Source organism: Ictidomys tridecemlineatus, chromosome 6, assembly GCF_052094955.1.
Source record: "Ictidomys tridecemlineatus isolate mIctTri1 chromosome 6, mIctTri1.hap1, whole genome shotgun sequence".
NCBI lineage: Eukaryota > Metazoa > Chordata > Mammalia > Rodentia > Sciuridae > Ictidomys > Ictidomys tridecemlineatus.
The window spans coordinates 173,454,433-173,476,406 of NC_135482.1; the positions used below are offsets into that span (position 1 = coordinate 173,454,433).

General features: G+C 40.1%; 1 protein-coding gene across 1 annotated transcript in view; it reads right to left on the reverse strand.

Annotated features, from left to right (window-relative positions):
- The window catches only part of Fry (FRY microtubule binding protein), a 392,985-nt gene extending 373,775 nt beyond the window's left edge, over window positions 1-19,210 (reverse strand). Inside the window, exon 1 of the mRNA XM_078016146.1 lies at window positions 19,080-19,210. The gene's annotated coding sequence lies outside the window, so the exon portion shown is untranslated. The remainder of the gene's footprint in view (window positions 1-19,079) is intronic.
- Between the last annotated feature and the right edge of the window lie 2,764 nt (window positions 19,211-21,974).

Below are 21,974 nucleotides of genomic sequence, written 5' to 3' on the forward strand. Positions count from 1 at the left end.
AAGAAATAATGAAAAGCAGAGCGGAAACTAAGGAAGTAGAGAATAAAAGAACAATAAAAGAGATCCATGAAACAGAGTTGGTTCTTTGAAAAGATAAGCAAGAATGATAAACCCTTAGTCAGACCAACCCAAAGAAAGAGAGAAGAGTCAGGTGTGGTGGGGTATGCTTGTAATCCCAGTGGCTCAGGAAGCTGAGGCAGAATTCAAGGCCAGCCTCATGATACTCCACCATGATACCTCACCTGAGTAATTAAGCAAGACCCTGTCTCTAAATAAAATATAAAAAGAGCTCAGTGGTAAGTGCCCCTGGGTTCAATTCTAGATACAAAAAAAAAAAACCCAAATTAATAATATTAAGGATGAAAAATGAGATATCACAATAAAAATAAAGATACTGTGTCCATCTACAACTAAAAAGAAAAAAAATTTAAAAAGGGGTGGTGCTGGTTCAGTGGTAGAGCACTTGCCTTGCATGTGTGGGGCTCTGGGTTTGATTCTCAGCACCACATAAAAATAAATAAATAAAAATAAAGATACTGTGTTCATTTACAACTAAATATATATATATATATATATATATATATATATAATAAAAAGAAAGAAAGAGAAAAATGAGATATCACAACAGACACCACTGAAATCCAGAGGCTCATTAGTAACTATTTTGAAAACTTATACTCAAAAACTTATACTCAAGTCCAGAGAAATAGATAAATTCTAAACACATATTACCTGCCAAAATGGAACCCAGAAAAATTAAACTGACCCATAACCAGCAGTGAGATTAAAACTGTAATAAAAAGCCCCTCCCAACACACCAAAGCCCAGGACCAAACAGATCCACAGCTGAATTCTACCAGATTTTTTTAAAGACCTAACTTCAGTGTTTCTCAAATTATTCCATAAATAGAAAGGAAGGAAACACTCCAAAGTATAAGACAAGTATCAGCCTGATACCAAAACCAGGTAAGGACATTTTCAAGGGGAAAAAAAAAAAAACTATAGGCCTGTATCACTGATGAACATAGATGCAAAAATCCTGGCTAAAATATTAGCAAATCAAACTCAACCACACATTAAAAAGATCACACACCATGACCAAGTTGGTTTCATTCCAGGGATGCGAGGTTGACTCAATATACACAAATCCATAACCGTAAAACACCACAGAAATAGAACCAAGGACAAGCCCATGATCAGCTCAATAGATGCGGAAAAAACCTTTGACAAAACTCAATGCCCTTTCATTAAAACAAAACAAAAACCCTGAAGAAACTAGAGTCAAAAGGAGCTTACCTCAATATCGTACTAAAGGCTATATATATGACAAACTCAAAACCAACATCATACTGAATGAGGAAAAAAAAATGAAAGCATTTATTCTAAAGTCAGGAATAAGACAAGGATGTCCATGCTCACCACTCCTTGAAATTTCAGCCAGAGCAATTAGACAAGAGAAGGATTTAAAAGGGATACAAATAGGAAAAGAAATCATATTACTTCTGTTTGCAGATGACATTGTCCTATATATAGAAGGTCCTAAAAAGTCCACCAGAAGCTGCTGAAGGTGATAAACAAATTCAGCAAACCAGCAGGACACAAAATCAACATACAAAAATCAATAGCTTTTCTATATGCAAGCAATGAATCCACTGAGAAAGAATCAGGAAAACAATTCCATTCAAAATAGCTTAAAAAAAAAACTACTTAGGAATTAATCTAACCAAAGTGGTAAAAGACCTCTACAGGAAAAATTAGACAACGTTAAAAAAAACAAACCGAAAAAGACAAAGAAAAATGGAAAGACATCTCATATTCGTTAATAGGCAGAATTAATATAGTTAAAATGGACATACTACTAAAAGCAATCTACAGATTAAATGTTATCCCCATCAAAATAGCAACCACATTTATATGGATATGCAGTGTCCCCAAAAGACTCTGTGTTAAAGGCTGGGTCCCCAATGTGGCAATGCTCCGAGGTGGGGCTTATAGGAAATGACTGGATCATGAGAGTTCAGACCTAATCTGTGGATTAATCCACTTGATGGATTAATGATTTGAATGGGCTATAGGGAGATAATGGAAACTGTAGGAGGTGAGACCTGGTTGGATAAAGCAGGTCACTTCGGAGATGCACTGGAAGGATATTTCTTGTGTTCAGTCCTTTCCTTTCTTTTTTCTCTCTTCTGGTTTTCTCTCCCTAGACCCCCACTTCCCAGCTTTCATGAAGTAAAAAGCTTTGCTCCATCACCCCTTTCTACCATCCACCATGATACCTCACCTCAGGCCCAAAGCAATGGAGCCAACCATGAGCAGAAACCTCTGAACTATGAGCCCAAACAAACTTTTCCTCCTTTAAGTTGTTTGTCAGGTATTTTGGTGTTAGCAATGAAAAGCTGACACAATCTCAGATCTAGAAGGAATAATCCTAAAATAATCCTAAAATCAAGATTCAGATTACCCAAAGCAATCCTGAGCAAAAAGAGCAAAGCTGGAGGCATCACAATAACCCATTTCAAATTATACTACAGAGCCATCATAACAAAAACACCGTGGTACTCACATGAAAACAGACATGTAGACCAATGGAACAGAATAGAAGACACAGAGAAAAGCCCACACAGCCTTAGTCATCTGATTCTTGGCAAAGGTGCCAAAAACACACAATGGAGAAAAGAAAGACTCTTTAAAAAATGGTGGTGGGAAAATTAGTTATATGTAGAAGAAACTAGATGCCTATCTCAACCGAAAATGGATCAAAGACCTAGAAATAAGTCTAGAAATTTTGCAATTGCTAAAAGAAAATATAATAAAATAAATACTCCAGCATATAGGTATAGCAACTTCCTGAATAAGATTTTAATGGCTCAGGAACTAATATCAAGAATCAATAAATAGGATGGTATCAAATTAAAAAGCTTCTACACAGCAAAGGAAACCATTAAGAATATGAAGAGAAAACCTATAGAATGGGAGAAAATCTTTGCTAAGCTACTCTTCTGACAGAGAATTAATAACCAGAATATATAAAGAACTCAAAACCATTCACCCTCAAAAACCAAATAACCCAATTATAAATGGACAAATGAATTAAACAGACAATTCTCAAATAAAGAAGCACAAATGGCCAATAGTTATATGGAAAAATGTTCAACATTTTAGCCATTAGGGAAATGCAAATCAAAACTACACTGAAATAACTTTCCTATGTTATATGAATACACGACCAGTGCAATTCCACATCACGTACAGTCAGAAGAATGGGATCCTAATTAGAATAAGTTATACTCCATATATGTATAATATGTCAATATGTCAAAATACATCTACTATCATGTATATCTAAAAAGAAAGAATAAATTTTGAAAAAATGACAAAAAACAAAACTACACTAAGATTCCATCACACTCCAGTCAGAATGGCAATCATCAAGAATACAAGCAACATCCAGACATGGTAGTGCATGCCTATAATCCTAGCAATTTGGGAAACTGAAGCAAGATCATAAGTTCAAGGCCACCCTCAGCAACTTAAGAAGGCCCTAAGCAACTTAGTGAGACTTTGTCTCAAAATTAAAAATTACAAGGGCTGAGGATGTGGCTCAGTGGTTAAGCATCCCTGGTTCAATCCCTGGTACCAAAAATAAAAATAAAAAACACAAATAACAATAAATCTAGTGAGGATGCAGTTGTGGGAGGGAGGAACTCTTCTTACACAGTTAGTAGAAGTATAAATTAGTACAGACACTGTGGAAACTATCAGAGGTTCCACAACAAGCTAAAAATGGAACTATCATATGATTCAGCTATATCACTCCCTGGCATTTATCCAAAAGAATTAAAAATAATATACTTAAGAGATATATGCATTCCCATGTTTATAGCACAACTCACACAGCCAAGCTATAGAACCAGGCTAGGTGTCCATCAACAGATGAATGAATAAAAACAATGTGGCATAGGCCAGGCACATGCCTCTAATCCCAGAAGCTTCAGAGGCTGAGGCAGGAGAATTGCAAATTCAAAGCCAGCCTCGGCAACTCAGCAAGGCACTAAGGAACTCAGTGAGACCCTGTCTCTAAATAAAATACAAAAAAGAGCTCTCCAGCCCTTTTTTTGTGGGATAGGGTTCAGTGGTTAAGCACCCCAGGGTTTAATTCACCCCCCCCAAAAAAAAGAAGAAAGAAAAAAAATATGGCATATATATATAAGATGGAGTTTTTATTCTACCATAAAGAATAAAATTATGTCATTTTCAGGAAAAATGGATGGAACTGAACAGCATCATGTTAAGCAAAATGAGCCAGAATCAGAAAGACAAGTGTCATATATTTTCTCTCATACCTGGAAGCTAGAGATAAAGAAGTGGAAAAAGGGATCTTAGGAAAATATAAGGGAGACCCTTAGGGGTAGAGGATGGGAACCAGTGGGAAGGAGGAGGGAGGGTAAGGGAGGTGCTGGAAAAGGAAATTGATCAAATTATGTGCAGACACAAATATGCCACAATGACACCCCACTATTCTGTGTAATTAATATGCAGCAATAAAACATTTTTTAAAAGGAGATTTTGTTTAATTAGTTTATGCCATCTAAGCACCTAATATCAATACTATTGGGAAGGGGTACTGGGGATCAAACACAGGACCTTGTGCCTGCTAGGTAAATGCTCTAACACTGAGCTACATCCCCAGCCACTTTTTAAATTTATTTTGAGATAGGATATCACTAAGTTGCCCAGGCTGGCCTTGAATTTGCAAACCTCCTGCCTCAGTCTCCAAAGTAGCTGAGATTACAGGTGTGCACAATCACACCTGACCTAGTATCATCATTCTCGAGGAACTTACATACTGAGCAGAAAACAAAATAAAATATAATCAATCTTCACTGCATCTGTGATGCAAAAGAACATACATTTTTAATTATTGTGCTAGTATTTTAGAATCAAAGAACTTTGAAGGTGTATTTGAACGAGCCACTCAGAGCTACAGGCAAAGCTGTGAAAATTTTATGTCCACTTGAGCAGAGATAATAAAGATCTATTCATAAAAGTTAGATGATGACCCAGTTTCACCATGTAGGTTGCATCTTCCTGCAGCCTTCAGATCATGTCAGGAGTGGACAGCGTCAGCTTCCTAATTTTGGGATTTCTTGGATTCACTGAATGCTAGGAAATTAAAGGGTTTTGGTTTAAAAGGGATGGGGGATGAGAATAGCAAAGACAGTAGAATGAATCAGACATAACTTTCCTATGCTCATATATGAATACATGACCAGAGTAACTCCACATCATGTTCAACCCTAAGAAAGGGGTCAAATTGTAATGGGTTGCACCCCATGTATGTACAATATGTTGAAATACACCCTACTGTCATGCATATCTAAAACAAAAAAAAAGAAAGAAAGAAAGAAGCTCACTTTAGCTAACACTTTGACTATTCTAGCAAATAAGGAGCACTGTTGCTGAAGACATCTCAACAGGCAGTAGAGATCGATGTTTAAATGCTATTATAAGTAGTACATTTATAAAACGTAACAATAATGTAATTTATATAATTAGTTCCCTATAGGGTTTCTTTTAATATTGTGGTTTTTATCATCCTAGTTGTCAGGTGGGAACACTGAGGTTCAGAAAGTTCACTGATGACTAAGGTAACCCAGCGAATGACAGGCATGGTACTAGCAAACAGGTACATTTGCACCTACTGTGGGGCCACTTAATTACACACATGTGGGGATAGACTAATTGCCCCGTGTGGAGAAGAGAATATAAAGAGAAGAAGATAAGCAAATGTATATAGAAGATACAGTTTGTATTGAAATTCTTTTTTTCTGAAATAAAATAAAATGTAATAAAATAAAAATAAAAGGCACTTCCACCCAACAATGGCAGAAAAATTTGGGAATCAATCTCATACTTCTTCCCTTCCAGAATTAAACTGAGTAAAATTTGCTTATATACAGCAAAGAAAAGGTTAGTGTAAAGAGGAGAAAAGTTAGAATTGTGGTTCTTACATATTTGGTAGTCATGGATTCCTTTAAACCCCCATTAAAGATACAGATGTGTGTGGAGAGAGAGAGAGAGAGAAGGGAAGGGAAGGGCATGTGTACTTTACCCATGTTTCAGCAGACATCAAGGCAGAGATCACTGATGCCCTGAACCTCAACCAGGATCCAGATAAAATAGTAGTGCTGTAGCCATTTCCCCCAGGACCCTTGCTGGCCTTCAGCTGTGTTTCTTGTTTCTGAATCCGGGGTACAGCTGGCATCCGCCCCTCACTACACCGTGGGCATTCTACTGGGGGTAGGTGGGAAGAGGGCACAGATCTCAGTCCCTGCTCTCTCTGCCTCCTAATCAGCAGCTTCAGAACTCAGCCCTGGCTGGACACTTAGGGGGCCGTGCCAGCTTTGACTGTCTTCTACTAACGGAGGGTAATTCACATATAATTTCTTTTCAACACTCCCAGTATTCCTTCCTGGTGTGAAGGACATAATCCAAGAAGAAATGGAGTTCTGCAGTTTCAGGGGGGAAACAACAACAACAACAATGACTAGCACATACTATAGTGTGTCTGTGTTCAATTGACATTTCTGATAAATACCCTGACTGTTTAACAAACACTGAGGAGAAACCGAAAACACCAAAAAGGCACTCATCCAATCTGCAGGAGCCTGTAAGTGCTGGCACACATCAGCGTCTGGGAAGGCTTTTAATGTTATTGATAGCTTATTCAAATGGGCTGGAGCGGTCCCAGGGGCCTGAATCGCCACCACCACTGAGGAATCGGCCACTTAGAAAGAGGGGTGAACAGGCCAGGAAGGAGTGCTTCACAGAGCCTTAATCAAAATGGCCCTTCTTAGCATCCCTGATGTATCAGAGGGCAGCAACCCTCTCTAGGGTTTCTACCCAATTAGCTGCAAGAGTGCCTTGAAAGTCCAAGGGCCAAATGGCTTCCTTTAAGGAAAGGAGAAAAAAAAAAAAAAAAAAAAAAAAAAACCCTTTTAAATCAGTAGTGCACTTTAACAATTGTGATGGTCACAGAAAACCCCAGGGTCTTAAAAGTTTGTTCTTTTGGATGCATCCTATGTCCCTGCTGAGAGGACAAAGGTTAGGGGTACAGGGAAAGGCATGGTACAAAAGGAAGAAAGAAGAGAACTGGAAATGCAGAAAGAGCAGTGGATCTAGCAGCCTAGACCTCAAGTGGGGGTAGGAGGGGAAGGGCAGAGAGGGAGCTCAGGAGAAGCAGCTGTGCCGTGCTGGTCAGGGCAGGCATGAGGGTGAGCTGCCTGCATGGGCACATTGGAAAGTTCTAAGGACAGTGCTCAACAGTGGGGAAGCGAAGAGAATAAAAAATATATATATATATATTTGAGACTAGAGAATGATGACTCTCATTTATTTACAAATGGATATGTGCATTTTATAGATACTTCATATATACATACTTTGTTTTGTTTTTGGTTTTGGCATGAGATGAGGGATAAACTGGGGACAGATTGAAGAAAGAGAAAGTGATGGTACTCTAAAAACATGTGTGGGTAAAATCTCTGGAAAAAGAACCAAAAAAGAAGAATAGTATCTTATTCTAATGGTCCAGCGCATGCCTAATGCTCTTCCCTGGAAGTTTCAGAGACTGATACAGTCAAGACAGGCTTGTCTGAGCGTCTCTGAAGCAACCAAATTTTGGTTACCCCATTAGGCTCAGAATTAGGGGCTAATCACAGGGAAAGAAGAAACTCTAATCTGTCCATTTGTGAGCAGTTCCAGTTGAAAGATTGGTGAGGAAGATTTAAACTACCATGAAGTTTGGTTGTTATCAGTGGGTTTCAATTATCTTTGGCATCTTGGCTCCCAGGAGAAGTGATAATTGAGAGGCAGCTGTAGATTATTGTAAGATGGGGAGGGTGTCAGCATACTGAATGGCAGTTTTTATAAGCAGATGGGCTTGGTTTTAAGAGGCCAGGTGGCAGGGTTGTGTCTCCCCTGACATTCATCTATCAGAAGATGCAAGGCAGAAAGAGCTCATTTGTACTTCCATATCAGAATTGCTAGGATAACTGTAAGATGCTGCATAGACCATGAAAATAACGGAGGCTCCTGATGATAATCTAGGCAGAGGCAGGAGTCCTGATATAGAGCTCTCACTTAGCAGGTGAAGCCAAGCTCAGGTTACTTCAAAACTACATGAGGCAGAGAATATGTCCTAAGTAGAGATAAATATAATTCTTAGCTTTGGTGTTGAGAAGTAGCTTTTCTACTGACTGTCTCAAAACACAAGAACCAAGCTCTGATGACTTCAGTCTGTCATTTAAAAAAAAAAAAACTATGTAATGATTTACCATCATGGAAGGATATTTGGGATGAATTTACTATTTTTAAAAAGCAGCTTATAAAACAGTATACTAAGTGATTTCATTTGTACAAACAATCTCTCTACACATGAAAAAAATTGGGGAAGAAATGGAAATATTCAAAAATGTAAATAGTGACTACATTTAGGAGGTAGGGTTATGGATAGTTTTTATTTTCTTCTTACTTGCCTGAATCTTTAAAGGTTTCTTCACTGAACACATTACTTGCACAATAAAAATACATTTTTGTAAATATGTTTTTAATGTATTAACATAGAAAAATGTGTTCAATTACATTTTAAAATGTGTTTTCAAAGAGGGTTAATCAGGTGTCACATACCCAGGGTATTGGACTTCTGAAAATAAAAAAACAATTTGATAACTGACTTCTAAACACTCCCAAGTATTTGCCTAACAAAAGTCAGAGGGATACAATGTAGGCTTCATTGGCTACAGTATATTTGGAAGAATATTTAAGATCTGCTGACTATCTGAGATCCTGCAACTGAATACCCTTTTTGATGTAGTCAGTGTTTCAGAAGTACACTGGAGGTTGTCTATGGTTTTCTTCTCTGCTTGAGAAGATAACAAATCCAGGACTGAAAGGATAGCAAATAGAGATACTAGTTCCCCAATCTTGGCACGAATGTGTTGAATGGAAACTTCCTTCTGTCCTACTTTTGGTGGATTTAATTCCACTGTTCTGCTGTGGATGCAGCCTCCTGCAGAAAATAAAGCTGCTTCACCCTCCTTCCTTTTAAAGTGCTTCCTTTTCTGTTCTGCTTCCCACTCACCTACTCACTCCATGTAAGGAAGAAAAGACAGGTCTCAGTGGAAAACGGGGATTTCAGTGCTGGACTTGTGGAGATCTACAGAGACGCTCTGCAGATATGCAGAGATAAAGAGCCAAGGTAGGGTACGTGCCATAGCAGTGGACTTGACTAGGCCAAATCTGGGAGAAAAATACCTGCAGCTTTCACAACATTTTACATCACAGTTGTTTCCAAAGCACCAATAACAACTGTACCATTTAAATACTTGAAACGGTTACCTTACACACTTACAACAAACCTGTCCAGTAGACAAGAACTCTAAGGAGAGATGTTTGGAAATTAAGCACACCCCTCCAAAACAAAACAAAACAAAATTAAGCACAGACAATGGAGTGTGATACAAAGCTGAATGTGTAATTCTGAGGATACTCTGGGTTCTTTTCCTAACTTCCTCACTGGGGTCATGGGGAAATACCTAATCTCTTGTCCTTTTGTTCTTTAGTTTCCTAATTTGTAAAATAGAGACAATAACAGGCTCCATGGCACAGGGAGGTCAAAGGATATAAAGAAATAATGTTAAGCCCTGAGAGCAATACTAACCACATAGCTTTCAACAGCCATTGATCCCCTGCTTATTCTGAGGAATGAGGGGACAGTAAGTCCAGATCACTTTGAGTCAAACATCTTTCTCTTCCAAAAATATAGTCAGTATATTTGCCCTCGGTACCCATGGGGGATTGGTTCTAAGACCCCCGAGGATATCACAGTCCACACATGCTCAAGTCCCTTATATAAAATGGTGAAGTATTTGCATAGAACCTAAGCACATTTAAATCTAAGTATTTGCTATTCCAGAGTGTTTATGGATAACTGCAAGAAAAAAAATATGTACATGTTCATTTCAGATGCATTTTTTTCCCCTGAATAGTTTTGATTCCAAGTTTGTTGAATCTGATAATGTGGAATTTATAAACACAAAGGACTAAGTATAAAATGTAGCCCCAGCTCTGTGGCCCTTTGAGACCCTATTCAGATAATTTTGATGGTGAGGAAAGTCTTTCTCCATTTCCAAATAGTACTCACAGAGATGGTTTCCACCTCCAGCTCCAAGAGGGACAAGAAAAATAATATCAAGTGAACACTTCTTGGAGAGTGAGATCAAATTTTAAATTTTCAACATTATTTTAGATATTGTGCTTTTAAAGACACAACTAAGGCAAAGACACTGTCCAATGTACCACAATTATTGATGAGTGTCCACAATGAAGTCTGTTGTTGAATGTGTTTCTACTCTCTGGGGAGACAAAGTAAAAGCAAATACTCACGAAATTCTGTCTCAAATGGTTTCTGAATAAAGTCCTTATAATTTACCATGTTTAATGGTGGTTCAAGAGCTGTTATTGTTATTTTGTCTTACTAGCTCAACAGATGAAGAAAGAAGGCAATGGAGAGGGAAAAAATACATATATATATATATATATATATATATATATTCTTTTTTTCTGGCACTGGGGATTGAACCCACGGGTGCTTTACCACTGAGTTACATCTTAGTCCTATTTTTATCTTTGATTTTATTTTGAGAGAGGTCTCAAGGTTGGCCTTGAAGTTGCGATCCTCCTGCCTCAGCCTCCTGACTCGCTGGAATTACAGACATGCACCACTGCACCCAGCTCATTTTGATTTCTATCAAAGAGTGGCAATCAAGGGACATGTTTTATGCTCTGGACCTCTCATGTGATGATCTAACATTGGTCTTTCCATGTCCCAAATATCTGCTCCTCTCCCTCAATCATCACGAACTAGATTCTGAGTGCTTATGCCACAAATCTCATATTCACATTAATTCCTTACTTCAATAGCTTTTCACCACCCACATTCTTTCTCCTGTTAGAATTGTATCGTTGTGTTCTATTATTTTTATGCTTTCCAGTTTTCCAATATATGCATCTTTGTAAAATGTCATCAATATTCAGAAAATCTTAATTAAAAATCTTCATCCTGTGATAAATATACTACTTTGCTTACTTGCTTTTTCTTTTCTTTTTTCTTTTTTTCTTTTTTTTTGCTTTCTTTTGTCTGTTCTTTCTTCTCTCAACATTTAACACTATGACCTATCTAAAATTTATTGCATATTATGGTTATGGCCATAATGTTATTGTTTTTCTACTGTTTTCTTCAAGTGGTTATTTTACTCTAGCAAGTTTCACTAAGTAAATATCTTTTCTTTAAGGCTTTATTACTTATTTGTATGTTTTAAATCTACTAACTAATCCAAATAATCAAAATATAGACTATCTATACTACCATTTTTAGACATCCAGTTTTCATTCAAATATTATAAAATGTATACAGTGGTCATTTGGAATAGATATTTAAAGCAAGTTTATCTTCATGACTTCTATTTATTTAAAAAGCAGTTTTTATGTTTTTCATTCACCCTTCTAGACAACTCATCTATCAGATTATAAAGTACTTTGTGAAAGCTCTTGTTCATAATTAATAGGAACCTCTAAACCAAAAAAAGCTGGGAATTTCTGTGTCAACCAGCCAGCCAATATTTTCTAATTCAACCAATACTTATTAAGTTCCTACCCTTTGCAGGTGCTTAACTAGGCTGTAGGTCCAAAAGATAAGCAGGATATGCCTCTTCTCACTGACCGCCCCCCAACTCCATATGTGCATAAGGTTCAAGCTAAAATGGAATTTAAATATTTAAAACACCTCCAGGAAGGCTGCCACCCACCTCCTACCCCCACATTAGGAGATCCCCCTTAGAGGAATCCACAGAGAGAAAAGGCTCCACAAAGCCAAGGACTTATGAGTAGTTCTGCATATGGTCTTATTTGTCTGACATTCCTTTTTTACACAGGCCTAACTCATGTATGGAATTAGAGGTTTAAAAAACAAAACAAAACATAAAAGCTTGGAATGAAAAATGCTCACCTGGTTAAGAGACAGGTTTAACCAAGGACTGCCTGATCAATATCAAACCCAGGTTAGCCACAGGAGCCAGGCAGCAATACTTTCACTGGCCAATGTAGGCAAATACTGCCACTTTAAAGGCTAAGCTGTCTGCTTGGAAATTATCGGGGAACAGCTGTGATCCAGTGAAGACACTCAGACAATCTCCATCAATGGAGAGAAGCTGCTACACAAGGGAGATGTGTGCAAAGTCACAAGAGAGAAGCAACAACTGTGAGCAGAGGGCGATTCCGGAGTTTTCACGGGGAAGGAACTTCCCCTCTGAGAGCATTAGATTGACCTTCAGTTTATATTTTCTTTATTATTTCTTACCGTGCATGGTCAAGATTCTAAGGAAAAGCCAGTGGACTGTAAAGGCATTATAATCATTAACCAACCACAGAAAGAAAAGTCAGGAGGCTGATCGGAGCAACTAGTCATTTGATTTACTTAGCACTGAGCCCTAACATTTGTACCTTCATGCACTCCTGCCTTTCATCATTATGAGTAATGTCCTGAGTCTAACCCCATGTCCCTTCCACTCACTGCCATCTTCCATCAGAGGTAATATGGGGACATTTAAACATTCTGCACCTAGGTCTGTCACCACCACGTTGTCTGTTAATTACCTTCATATCTCTCCAGTACCATTAGTGTGTGTGTATGTACCTATCATCAGATCATCTGATTAATACTGACATGTAGTCAAGAAAAGAATGTCACATGCTATTTTGAGTAACATTTAGAAGCCTATTGCTAAGCACAGAATCTGTAACACACACACACACACTTTCTTTAGCTCCAATTTTACTTTTTGAGAAAAACCCTTTTTAAAAGTTGCATGTAACTTTCATGTTTCCTGACTTGTGTTGTATTTTAAGTCCACAGTGAATAAGGAAATATACCAGACATATGATTACCTTAGAGATTTTGAGATCTTATAACTAAAAATGTGTCTGCTCCAGGGTTAACTAATGTTTTCAAAGACTTAAGTATTTTGCCTCCTTTTCATCCTGAGGGACTTATCCATCACCTGGGGATCTTTTATGTAATGCACAGCCTCTCAATTTTTCTTTTTTCCAAGATAAACACTGCACACCTGACTACCGTATCCATCAAGATGGAGTGTTAGTGTGGCTGGACCATCTGGCACCATGACTCAGATTTAATTAATGTTTACTGAGTACATATGTCAGACCCCTAGCTAGACCTAATATTCCATGTGTCTATGGGCCTAATTCATTAGTTGACCATTAAAAAAAAATACTTATATACTAACCATGAGTTTTATTTTCTATATTCTTAAGTTCTGACATGTTGGGGCCTGGCTGACATGGAGGGACTGCCCCCAACTAGGGCTTGCCAATGCCTGCAGATGGTAAGGACTCATCTGCAAGCATATCTCCAAATGCAAACCAACTAATCGAGAGCCCACCCTGCCGCCTCCTTCAGCAGGCTCATATGCTGTGAGCTAGGTACAGGACAATTAGTGACAGCCCTCATGCTCCAGAGCCTGCTGAAATTAGTCAAACTAGCCAATCCTAACCCTGTTTACCCTGCCTCACCTGTTGCTTGCCACAGAACCACAATAAGGGGTTCTGCCATTTTCCCTGGTTCCCTCTGACCTCTGACCCACTCTGGGGTGTCCCTGATACTGCCCTCAGTGTGGCATGCCATGCCTCTTCCTTCTAGGGAAATAAGTATAATAAACTTCTTCTCCTTCTTCTCAGTCATTTTCACGTCTGCACATCTTACCATACTGGTTTAAAAACAAATCCTGGGTATCATTAGAACACTGCACATAATTAGAGAATTGGTTTTCTTTCATCCAGCTGTATTTGGTAAACAGGTTTAAATTTTTTTCTTTGTCATTTACATTACTTTGTCTGGCCCATGTTAATAATACTTATTAAAAGTGATTACATGTAAGTTCTATCAGTGATAACCAAAAAGACTCAGTAAGTATTTTCTAGTATATAAAAGAACCAGCTCTGGTCTATTTGCCATGCCCCTTCATAGCACCCACCACCATGCTAAATTGTGTCATTTGCAGCTGGGGACATGTAGTGATGACTTGCCCACATCAATCATCCTCCCTTGAGCAAATCAACTGAATGTTTCTTAGAAACCCACAAGGGACCTCAGAGTGTCAGACGTGTTCAGAGGTCCCACATTTCTCTGAACTAGAAGCTGGATGTGTCTTTGCAGGTCCAGCTGTTACATTCAGAGATCATGGGGTTATATAGGCAAGGCTAATTCACTTTGGATTCTTGGGACTGCTTCTGAGTTGTTGCTAAGCTAGTTCCCCTGCCATTCCTTCTGCTGGCATCTGCAGCTAGCTTCACTGTCTAGAAGAGCTTTCTGCTTGACTGGGCAGCAGTGAGGAAGCAGAGGCCCTGCAGATGGAGATGTGTCCCGCCCAACAAAGTTTTTTTTTTTGGGGGGGGGTCACATGTCAAAAATATAAATATGCCCCTTTTTGGCATAAACAAATGGACTATAAAGCAAGCTGCTTGGGTAGGTTTGTCTTCATGGGATTATATACCTAGGCAAGGTCGCTGGCACTGAGTTCTGTTTCAGAGGGCCCTATGGGAGGAAAAAGGCATTTCCCTGTTCTTCGTAGTAGGACAAGTACATTAAATTACATAGAGTCCAAGCAAGTCATGGTTTTAGATAATACAAAAAAAAAAAAATCCAAGATATAAATTGCTATAAATTCCTTCAGTGAAAAAAAAAATCAATATAAAACTATGCTGGAATTTCTTCTATTCTGAACTAGTTTTATATCATCATTATAGCATCAAGTAGTTTCAATAGGGCTCTATTAATCAAGAACTTAATGTGGGCCTGTCCCCCTTTATTCCTGTCACCATCATATTTTTAAGAATATGTTTTCCAACCAGCAAGAGGGCAGTGAACAACTCCATGTGTCTTCATCTTCCATGGGAGGATACTTGTTCACACATTTACAGATTTAATCAGTGAACAGATTTACTTTGTATCACAGGCTGTCCTACCTGGTTGGCATATAGTGGAGAATAAGACAAAAAAAAAAAAAAAAAAAAAAAAAAAAAAGCCCTTGCCCTCTTGGGGCTTGCAGTCTAACAAAATGCATGACTTTATGAATGAATACATGGATGAAAGAAGGTAGGCAAGTTCAGTTCATAAAACTAAGTGGGCACAGATTAGGGTATGTCATTGATAATTTTTCCACATTCTTAATGTTCCCGAAATCAGGATATATCTTTATATTGACCTGACCATAGTCATGGCACAAATGTCATGACCCTCCATGTACAAAAACTCGGTCACAGCTATTCATTTTGTTTTCAATTCTACTGAATTATGGTCATTGCTAGTCCTGTACATGTTCTGCTTAATTGCCATTTAAATTGTTTTCAAAAAGATTACACTATGACTTGGCTCTGCAAGGAAATGTAACAGTATATGCATGAAAGCACCAAAACAGAGCAGTGGGACATAAATGTTGCCTCACCAAAGGAAACTTTTACCCTTGATTGGCATATCCATAATGCCTTGCAAAGCAAGATGCAAATGCTTTACCAGAATGAAGAAAGAAAGACACACACTGGTGAAGCCATGTCCAAATCTGTTACTGATTCATGCAAAGGCACTGTCCCACACAACTCAAGCAATGCTACCAAATGTACTGGCAAGAAAAATGTACTCATATCCACAGAAGAGAAGAAGGAAACTTGAAAGCCATCAAACACTAGTGTGATCTATTCAAGTAGTGTCATGGAGGAACAGCATTAAAGTGGTATGCTGTAATCAAATTTTTCTTTTTTCTTGTACAGCATAAGAATAATGTCATATATTACAATTGACAGTATTTTAGATTTGACAAAATATGGAAAATAAGATGGGATTGCTGGTTACTGAGAAATTTTAGAAACAGAATTTAGAGTAGAGGTTTGTTGATTCTGGAAGTACATGCACATACACGATTTTAAGGAAACTATATAATTTCAATAATTTTGGTATAGTTTTACAAGTCACTAATCATTTAAGAAAGTCCAGTTACTTTTCCAACAATGTTTTTGGCACATCTTCCATTCTGGGGCAAGAGTGTGACAATGAGCAAACTTCGTGTTCTACTTTTCCTACTTTAATTGGTGCTGCTCCAGTTTTTTGGCAGAGATAATAGAGAGATAGTGCCGGGGCTCTATTCTAATCTCAAATTCTACTACTGCTACAGAGGATGGAGTGAAATAATTAGACAAGAGGGTCCATTTAAAATCCCAAAGCATATATGCAGGACTTTAAGATTCTTGCACTAGAGTAACAGGAGTAAAGTGCCAACTAGAAGGATATGATTCTAGGCAGCATATGGTTACAGCTCAAAAATACATTGATTTCTTTCAAACCTTAGTATTTATAAATCATTTTAGAGTCATGTACATCTAAAATGAACAAATTTAAAAATTAAAAAACAAAACCTAAAATATGCTGTAATACAGAAGTGGTGTCCTAATGTGAAGATGGTGAGGCCCCGCAAAACAAAAACAACAACAAAAAATCATTCTAGAACCAGAGTCAAATACCATACCAAGGAAGAGAACAACACACACACACACACACACACACACACACACACACACACCAAAAAAAAAAAAAAACCTGGGGAAGAGAAATTAGAAAACAATGGCTATAAATTATAATTTTAGGCACAGCTTCCAAACTTACTGTGTCATAGTTGTGACATCAGTTTTTGATGCTGTTCCTTCAAGTGACAGCTGCCTTAGTGCAAAAGTGATTATCCAAGCAGGAATAAATGTGTGGCCACATTTGTCATCAAGACAACAGGTAAAGAGGTTTTTCCAGGGTGGGCACATATTTCAATAGTGTTGAAACTAGGCTACGATGTCCATATGGCATTTCCCATTATGGAAAAGGCCCACTTCCTGTTCCTAGAGCCCTATGTTAATTTCCTTTCTGACCGGTAGTGGGGAACTCAAGGATTCCCCAGAGTAAAACCACTTTCCCCAGTGACTTCATTTTAGTTGTTCCTTTTAAGTAGGTCGGCCTGTGTCAGGAATTCTCTGACAGTTGGTACAAGGGGATGCGTGTGCCAGTGCGAACACTGCAGGGGCTATGTTGCTGCCAACCAGTAGGGAGTATGTGCAGAGCTAAAATAGACTCACATAACTGAGTAGAGACTGCTCCTTAAGTGCCGGGGAGGGAAACACTGGGTTACCTATCGCCTGGAACTGACTTACCTGAAAGGATGATGGGTTGACAGGTCTAGAGGTTTCCATCTGAACTGAGGGGAAGGCTGGGAGATCTAAGGAGGCTTTGATTTTTATGCATATGCCCCAAGGGTGGGGGGTGAGGTGGGCTCCCAGAGAGAGAAGACATTCTAGAAAAAGATCTGATACATTAGGCCAGTAGAGATAGTGTATGTTGCCATATTTGGATTCCCTACTATAACAGAGTAATTCTCAAAAGAGCTAGGAGACAGCATAGAGTAGTAGTCAAGAGGATCAATAGGGAGTTAAAAGACCCGGTTTCAAATCCTACCTCCATCATTTGCTGCATAGTTGTGAGGGGAAATTACATAAACTCAGGGAAAGTAATAACATCTGCTTAGAGTGACTATAACAACTAAAGTAATTATATATATATATATATATATATATATATATATATATATATGGCACCTAGTAATGTGTCTGACACACATAATGTGCTTGATGTATGGACACTATTGCAAACTGTCCTTAAATGTAGGTGCTCTAAATAAGATGATGTTTTCTGGTGGAGGGGTAAGTTACATGAACTGGAACAAGACGTTTCAAAGGATATTATAAAATTGTCTTATGGTATGAACGGATCTTGATAAAAAAGAGTTTAAATGTGAGAATCCACATGTGTGATCAAAAAGATATGACAGATTAAATAAAATTCATGTTTTAAGTATATATGTAAGATCTGCTACTTGCAAGACTATGTGCTATCTACATGTTACTCCTCTACCCTGAGTCACTTTATGATTGATGTGTTCTTACAATCTCAGATAAAACTTAGTTCTAACTGGAATTGGAATTTTTATTTTATTTGTTTTATAAAGCTAATAGTGCTCACCTAATCCACCTCATTTGAAGACTGAAACCTGCCTTTCTTCAAGTGGGCACACACATTATGTATTTTTTTGTTCCCGTCTCTCACACTAAATGATGGGCCATAACTTCTACCCACTTGCTATGTGCCACAGCAACTGTCATAAAACTCAGGGAAAGCCAATTGAAAATAAGTGCTAAAATATTAAAGAGTCTAACAAAAGTTATCATTGTCACCTTGGATGGTGGCCCCGACATTGGACACATTGGATTTGGGAATCTTTAATCAGAAGTTAAGTTTAAATTTTTGAAGCTCCTACAGCGTAAGTCTTGGCAGAGACTATGCTACGGGAAAGGTACATGGGACCAGAGACTACCTGCTGCATTGTTTTCAAGCCACAAGTTGGGGCTGTGTCCAGAAAGCCTCCTCCCCAAAGGGGATTCCCACAGAGGAATTTCCTCAAGGAAAGTCCTACGTCAAGAATGCTGCTCAGGTCAGAACCCGGGTTCCCACGTGCCCGTATTCAGTGCAGAGGTGTACGGCGTAGGGTGGGCTGCCTCTCTTTAGGGGCGTGGGCCTCAAGGACCATCAATCAAGTCAGGCTGCTCAACTCTGGGCATCAAACTTTCTCCTGGAACAAAACCTCTTTCAAACCACATGGAGGCAGGAGGAGGATGGAGCCTGGGGATGCCGTCAGCTGCTGCCCGGAGACAGCCCTCCTCCCCCCACCCGCTTCCCTCGGCCCCCACCCTCTTCCTCGGAGGGAAAGCAGCCCAGACGGCGCAGCCCCGCCCAGCCCCACCCACCCGCTCACCGGCCCACCACGGAGTCCACCCAGCCAGGAGCTTCACAAAGCCACTTCCCAGGCGCTGAGATTCCCCTCGTCAAGGGTGCGAGCCGGGCTGGGTACCTTAGGAAGAGGCCAGGACACCGGCGCCCGAGGGGTCCCGCGGCATCGCCCGGACGCCGCCGCCACCGCTGGAGGCTACTTCGCTGGGCCGAAAATCCGAGCCGTGGGAGCAGGGCGCTGCCGCAGCCACCCGCGCAGATCGCGCTCCCTGCGCCGCGCTCCGCTCGCTGCGCCCCGGCTCGGCTGCCCGGCGACCGCCACTGTCAAGTGGAGCCCCGCCCCCCGCGCGCCGGGCGAGCCGCGGACCCCCGGGACGCGCCGCCGCGCGGATTGGCTGCGGAAATGGCTGGCCCCGCCCCCGCCGGCCGCGCAGCCCAGCGCGGGGCGGCCCTCTCCCGGGGCACCCGGAGGGTGGGGTCCCCCGCTGGGCGAGGCTTCCTGCGGGCACCCGCGCGCTGCGCCTCCGCGCCTAGGCTCTGCAGCTTCTCTCCCTCCCTCTCTCTCCTGTGCCAACCCAGAAACGAAAAGACGACCCAAAAGGAAAGAAGAGGAAACATCTTCTGTAGGGACCATCTCGGGGAGGGCAGTGGCTGCGGCGGTTCTGGTGTGAAATCCTGTTAGTGTACAACCATTTATCACCCAAGCCCAGGACAGGCTACCTAGGGTGGAGTACTGGGATGTACCTGGAGGTTTGGGCCGTGGGGGTTCTTGTTTTTGTTTGTTCTTACTTGTTTGCTTGTTAGCCTGAAGGTGCCCCTACACACCTTCTAAACTTCACCTTAAGAAGAAACTAAATCCAGTTAATTTGTCCAAGGTCATAGAGCTAGTTGGAGATTGATTTCGTTTTTTCATACCAAATCAAAGCTGCCGCAGATTTTATTTTTATTTTTGTTCATGGGAAAAGGTGCATTCTAATACGTAATCCTCTGTGTACGGCACAGCAAGAGATTAATTAAAAACCTATAGAGACAGTTGATGGTTGCTAGGAGGGAAATGAGGAGTGAATGATAATAGGTGGGCTTTTCTTTCTTAGAGTGAAAACAACATTCTGAAGTTTGATGGTGGTGGTCGATGCACAATCCTGACTATTCTAAAAACCACTGAATTGTACATTTTAAATCGGTGAACTTGGTATGTGAATTACATCTCAATAAAGATAATACAAAAATGTTATTGAGAGTGGTAGTGCTGTGGGGAAACCCACATAAACACATAGTAGAAGTGTCACAATCCTGCTCTTTGTGGGCAGAAATTATAGTTTACTTGCTGGCATCCACCCAGCCATTCAATAATCCATGTCCATCTTTACCAAAGATAACTTAGTGGGGGTGCAAAGATTAAAGTGCACCACTGTCCTTAAGAAGCTCCCAGCCTGTGGAGGGGGCAGTCCATAATACTGGAAGGTAAGCATTACTATGGGGAGGTAAGCAAAATACTAGGTTTAAGGTCCTGAAGCCAAAGAAAGAAACTTGGCTCAGTTATGGAAGGGCTGAACAGTGTGTATGTAATGTTCTAGCAGTTGCTGGTGGAGCTAAGTGTGGTAGGAAGTGAAGCTGGACAGTTACTTGCAGAACAAAGTAAAACTGGACTAGAGTTCAGTTCAAGGAGGGCAGCCTAATTAGGAAGCAAATTTTGGATTTCTGGGTCCTTCCTTTGCTGGGGTAGTATGTGAACTGGGTGAATGGTCACAATCTAAAGCTATTTCATCATCCTGTAAGGGAACAATAGTAACACCCACTGACCTTTGATTCTATCTTTCAGTATACAAACAGCTTTCCTCATTCTTTCCACTGAAGCTCTAAGAGGTGAGGGGCTGTGCCTTAAGACTTCTAAGTGTTGGGCATTTCATCTCCTGACTATGGACCCCTCGTTCTGGACATTGTCAACCTTTTAAATCATGAAGCTAGCTACTGATCTTAGCTCCTCAATTGGGTCTCTGCAGAAAAAAATTGTGATAGGGAACAGATGCAAATAGAGGAAAGATGAGGTTAGGGAATAATTCTATAAAATGGGCCTACTGTGCTGACCCCCACATGCTTTCTCTTCCAAGAAGCAATTTACCTGCAGCCCAGCCTGGCTTAAGTGGACAGGATATGTTACATTCCCCACCAAACTACCTGTTATTTGCAGGAGAAATGCAGGCCCCAAATAATGTCGATAAGAGGAACCCAAGTTACCTTAAAGGGGTAGACTTTTGTGACCCTTTTCATAGACCATATCCGGAAACCCAGGGTGATAAGGATAATTCCTCCTAACCATAAAATCTGGAAGAATTTATAGTTACAAATCCAATTAGAACCAGTCAGCATGGGCCAAGGTGACCTAGAGTTGTCATGGCAGTGAGGACTTGAAAGTCTGATGTCATCCTGCTGTCAGTCAAAAGTCAAGAGGTGGACCTGGGCAGGACTCTGAAATTTCTCTGGGATCCCCAATAAAACTGGAGTGTGGGAGAGACACACTGTCCCTCTCCTCTCTGAGAGGACCCACTCTCTCCCTTCAGAATGCCCTCTTTCCCATCCTAGCCCTTCAATAAAATCATTGAAGTTACTCTGAGCAACATGTCTGAAATCTTCAGAGTTGATTGCAAGAATTTGGGTTTGAAAGGTGGCGGGGAGAGGGGAGATTGTGCAGCCTCAGTTTCCCGGAAGGCCCCAGACCTGTAACACTTGGATTCCAAGCTTTATTAAAAAGTGTCTACAGCCAGCACAGTGGTGCACATCCCAAATGCCAGCAACTAGGCAGACTGAGGTAGGAGGATGGCAAGTTCAAGGCCAGGCTGGACAACTTAGTGAGATCCTGTCTCATAATAAAAATATTTTAAATGGGCTGGGGACATAGCTCAATGGTAGAGTGCCCCTCCTGTATTCAATCCCCAATACCAAAAAAGAGAAAGTAACTATACAAGTTTTAAAAATTTTAAAAACTAGAAGAGTAGGTCATTTATTTATATTGTCA